Genomic DNA, 5,558 nt, shown 5'->3' on the forward strand with positions numbered 1-5,558 from the left:
GTACTTTCTCCAAATCTATACAGAGAAGCTATAATTTAAATGTGTTCATTTCCAATCATTGTAATATGATTAGATTATAGATTTATGGCACAATCTGTTGTTGGTTCCTCACATGTTCAAAAAGATCTCATTCTCCATGGGCAAAATAATTCACAGACAGCATGATCTGTAGAGCAGACATTCTTGCTAATAATCAAAAGTCTGTCAGTGCAGACAAATCATTTTATCCCTTTCGCACAATAAACACACAACATTCTTAAGATAAAAGATAAAAGAACTTCACTTTATTTAAACACTAAACATTGTTATAACAATCTTAGAATAGCAAAAAATACAATTGGCACTTTACAACTTTGACAACCATACAATTTTATCAAACTGCTCAAGCATTACCAACATCATGATGAAAAAATAACATGTCCTCTGTTTTAATTTCTTAGATCTGAAATGAAACTTCAGAACTTGCTGACAGTCTTTATATTCATATTTATGCACCTTTTCAGTCAGTCCAGGGTACCTACACAAGAGTGATACAGAAAGCAAATAGTTTAATTTAAAGACATAACCACATGCTAATTGCTTCAGTCTACCAAAATCTAATTCAGGTTGTATTTGAACTTTTGGGTCTAAACTGTGATAAGTTTGCATCATCTGCCTAAGTAACGCTGTGTGTACTAGTTGCAACTGTTTACAATTAGGGGCTTTCGGAAGAACCTTTTCACAGTTCCTAGAAGTACTGGCAGAAGTATTACCCTGTTTTTGGAGTGTTCGCACTGCAGGATCCAGGAACGTATTTGGTTCTAGGAACTAAACGAGCTCCTACTTCAGAGCAGGATCTAAAACAGTTCTATAGGAACTACCAGTGACGTACACTGATTGGCCAAACGCATACCTAGCATTTTTAAAAAGCCATGTAAAAATATTTACTCTACAAAAACAGCGATATTGGCATTTAGCCACCTGTTGTCTCAGCCTTGATGATATGTAACACTGCGAGTTGTCATAAGAGATTTAATCAGATTTTCATGCTTGTTCAATCGCGTAAAGTATGTTTACATTCCATCTCCGTTATCATGAAACCTGAGACACAACAAAAACAGCTTTGATCACGGCATCCTCCATTCACCAGTTGATGACGTTTGCAGGGTTCGTACAGATATTGTAAAATAAAATTCCAGGACTTTTTTCAAGCACTACTTTCTTTATTTCTTTATCTCAGTCAGAGATCTCACTTATGGTTTGATGTTTTGAACCACTTAAAAATTTTTTTTGAAAAGTCGCATGATAGTCGCATGAAAAGTTCCGATCTAAAGCAAAAAAATTGCAAACCCGCTCTGAGGCTCCGATCTGAATCAAATGATTTGTGATACGCAAAGTTCCAAAGTAAATCAGAAGATTCACAATATGCGACTTGAGGTTCTGATCCAAATCAATTGAGTCGCAAAAGTTCCGTAAAGTTCCGATTAGCCCATCCCAATTTTTTTGATATTTTATCAATAAGAACATGCTCTTTCAAAAAAAAAAAAAAAAAGTTTCATGTTCACACCTGGTGTCATTCATGGGAAATACTGCTCTGAACTAGGGCTGTGCAATAAATCGCAAGCGATTGTCATGCGTATCTCATCAATAAAGCCGGTTCTGTGATTAATAGTAAATCTTCATCACGTGCGTTCAGATGGCGCGGTATTTAAAACACTGAGCCGTAGATCACTGACAAGCTACGCAATATCGCGTTCAAAATCGCGGATGAATCGCATTCGATTTTGAACGCGATATTGCGTAGCTTGTCAGTGATCTACGGCTCAGTGTTTTAAATACCGCGGCATCTGAACGCACGTGATGGAGATTTACTACTAATCACAGAACCGGCTTTACTGATGAGATACGCATGACAATCGCATGCGATTTATTGCACAGCCCTACTCTGAACATTGGTTTAAATGAGTTTTTCAATTTTTGGGCCTTAATATCTCAACATCCATAAGACTCTATTGTCTGATGTCAAAGGATGTGAAAGACATGGTACATATCAAACCATTTACCAAGTTTGATGCTTACACATTGACAATTGAGGTTTCTATGGACATCTGAAAACCCTTAAAGTAATAGTTTCAAAGAAAAGTAGAGGGCCAGCATTCAGGTGTAAATTCAGTAACAATGCTGTGAGTTGTAATTCATGCAGTTCTGGACTAGGACTCTTAGCCCAGAAAATTTCATGGACCTGGCACAACTAGTTCTGAAGATATTTCAGTCTGAACATGGTCACTCAGACTGTGATAAAAAACTCAGACGGGGGGTAAAAAACAAACTTTTTTTTTTACAGATTTTTTTGTAAAAAAAAAAAAAAAGTATGCACAGTAGAGATCTGAAATTTTGTATATGATCTATTGGGCATATTACCCATCACATAGATTTTTTTCAGACAAATCTGATGGGGTCAGGTGGGGACCATTTGATGATTCCTGCTGGAATGACCCAATATACACTTACAATGTGATATAATACTACCAAAAAAGTTATAATCCTCCACTTTAACTCCATACCGAAACCCCAGATCGCCAGAAAAAGAAAATATAAATATAAATAAATAAATATAAAAAGTATTTGTGCTTGGGACGCTGTGAGCATGGAGACTGTTGTGTAGTGAATAAACAGTGCTCATAAACGGCCGTTAAGATAATATTCTCAATTGAAATAAGTTGAGGCTTGGACCCGGAAAGAGCACTCGTTAGATGCGCATTACGTCATCACTTAACAAGCGGATACGCAAAGTTCTGACTTAAGTCGAATGATTCAGGATACACGCTCTGAAGTCCCGTTCTAAATCAATTGATTCGCCATACATCTGATATAAATCAAATAATTCATGATACACGCTCCAAAGTCTTGATCTAAATCAACTGATTCGCAATACACAAAGTTTCCATCTAAATCAAATAATTTAAGATACACGCTCCAAAGTTCCAATCTAAATCAATTGATCCGTTTTACGGCAAGTCAAACGATTTGCAATACACGTCTTGACTTTCCGTTGTAAATCAATCGATTTGCGATATATGTAAAGTTCTGATATAAATCAAATAATTTATGATACACGCTCCAAAGTTCCAATCTAAATCAATTGATCCACTTTACGGCAAGTCAAATGATTTGCAATACACGTCTTGAGTTTCCGTTCTAAATCAATTGATTCGTAATACGCAAAGTTCTGATCTAAATCGAATGATTCATGATGCATGCTCTGAAGTTCCGAATAAAATGATTCACGATATGCACAGTTCCGATCTAAGTCAAAAGATTTGCGATATGCGACTTGAGATTCCGTTCTAAATCAATTGATTCGTGATACGGGACTTGAGGTTCCAATCTAAATCAAATGATTCTTGATCCCTGATCTAAATCCAGTAATTTGGGATACGAGATTTGAACCCCAATCTATATCAAATAATTTGTTTACATGACAATGTCAGCACTACTACTGGTTTAGCTCAATAGTTTTATGACATTAAATGAAATAGACAAAAAAGTATGATTTTTTTTTTGTGTGTAAAAAAACATGTGCTTATTAAAAGAAAATTAAACACTTATTTCATAGATATATCATCTTTCAATAATTCAAGCACTTTTCAAGTACCTCTTCAGGAATATTGCTATTTTCAAGGGTTTCCCAGGCCGTAAATTTCAAAAAGTCAAATTCAAGTACCTCAAGCACTTTAGGCAGCATGCACGAACCCTGCGTTTGTAAATGCCATGAATAAAGACGTCGATGTCGGCCACTTCAGAGTTTCTGCTGCCGCTGTGAATGTAATCAAAAAAAAAATGGCCCAAGAGGAAAATTGGTTCTCTAGGAACCACCGTTCCTAGAACTACGCGGTGCGAAAGCCTCTATTGTTACTCATGATTCAGGATTTGGTCATTTAGGATTTATACTGTGAATCATTATATGAACTGTACCCAGACCACCTTGGTGATAGATTTACTGCATGATAATGATGGCCTTTCACAAAAAAACAAGCGAACTAAACTTAACAACAAATCAGAATATATTTATTGAAACAGCCATGTTATTACCCACTGCCTTCGTTCCTGAATTCCTAGAATCAAAGGCCTTTGTGGTCACATATAATCTGACACCATGGCACAATATTGTTTGGATTTAGGTTTGCCATTCTTGGAAAATGAGGTTTGAAGGGAGGAAAGAAATATAGACCATCGTAATGATCCATAAAACCCTCTCCCACTCCTTTAGACCATTGCCAGTAGGACATAACATTAAATTACGACTCCCTTACCTTCCAAAAACGCAAATTCATCTATTGCTTCAATAGCATTGTCTGCCAAAACAGAAAAAGCACCAATCATTACAGCATCACTACTACTGATGTTTTTAGCTACAATTCTATTTAGTCCATTTTAGAATATAACTTACCCAAGTCTTTGCGCTGAAGGGTTTTTCTTTTTCCCTGTTGTGCATATACAAGAGCATCCTTGGCGATCATTTCAACAAAAAGCTCCTGCAAGTAGACAGATAATTACCTTTTTGTTAACTGAGATACAATATATGTCTTTACCCACCCAAGTGTATAGGTGCGGCCATCCATAAATATTAGTCCTTGGCCCTGTGAATTCAAGTGATGGCCCTGATCAACAAATCCACCCTTGTTTGAACTGGAAATCAGAATATCCAGACAGACAAGCACCGAATCCATGAACTTGACAAGCCCAGACAAACTAGTATTAAAATGTTTTTTAACAAATCATCTCCTCCACTCTCATACATGTTATTAGTTGCTATGTCATGGGAGCAGTCATAATTTTATGGCATGGTGAAAACTTTATTTGAATTTTTATTGCTAAGGCAATTACAGTAATTGGCTGTCAATGAGCATGTCAGATTTATAAAGCAGTTAGTTAAGGTCCTTGCATTTGATGGTCAGAGCAGCCTTCCAGAAGTGCTTACGCCGTCTTCACGGGCTGTCGAAATTATTGTAAATATGAGTCTCCAAGTCGGAAATTGGACACAAACCTCCTTTCAAGTCATATTTACAACTGGGAAACTCTGATAATTCTGATACCCGAGTTTCCGAGTTGGGCAGGCCATAAACTTTAAACATAGAGGAGGAGAGAAACACAGCTGTAGGACTGTAAAGTTTTATTCACTTTTCCCACATCTATTTTCTCCTGACATTACAGTCATGTGCATTCACATACATAAATAACCATTTAATGCTTATTTGTATGTATTGAACTCAGTGAAAATAGCATTTATTCGACTGAAATTTAGGAATCGTCAGGCAGCTGACTATCTAATCCTCTATGCCTTTTCTTAAATAAGATTTCCCCAAGAAACAGGCAAAAATTGCCTCATGAATGGGCCATGATTTCTGTACTTTGACACGAGTTTGCCACGTTCTCGCTTGAACGCTTTGAATTTGAACATCAGGGTAAATTTAACTTATGTTGTCTTCTGGGAAACATGCAAGTATCTTCTGTTGCTTCTGAAGGGCAGTACTAAATGAAAATAAAGTGATATTTAGGCAAAATAAGAAAAATTTACA

The 5,558-nt window shown here is 36.4% G+C and overlaps 1 long non-coding RNA gene across 1 annotated transcript; it reads right to left on the reverse strand.

Annotated features, from left to right (window-relative positions):
- Positions 1 to 262: 262 nt before the first annotated feature.
- LOC141293918 (uncharacterized) lies at positions 263 to 4,619 on the reverse strand. The gene is made up of 3 exons (XR_012340843.1): positions 4,430 to 4,619; positions 4,293 to 4,334; positions 263 to 517 (listed from the first exon to the last, which is right to left on the reverse strand). It is a non-coding gene; the product is annotated as an uncharacterized lncRNA (long non-coding RNA).
- Positions 4,620 to 5,558: the final 939 nt, after the last annotated feature.

This window comes from Garra rufa, chromosome 20, assembly GCF_049309525.1.
Source record: "Garra rufa chromosome 20, GarRuf1.0, whole genome shotgun sequence".
NCBI classification, from domain to species: Eukaryota; Metazoa; Chordata; class Actinopteri; order Cypriniformes; family Cyprinidae; genus Garra; species Garra rufa.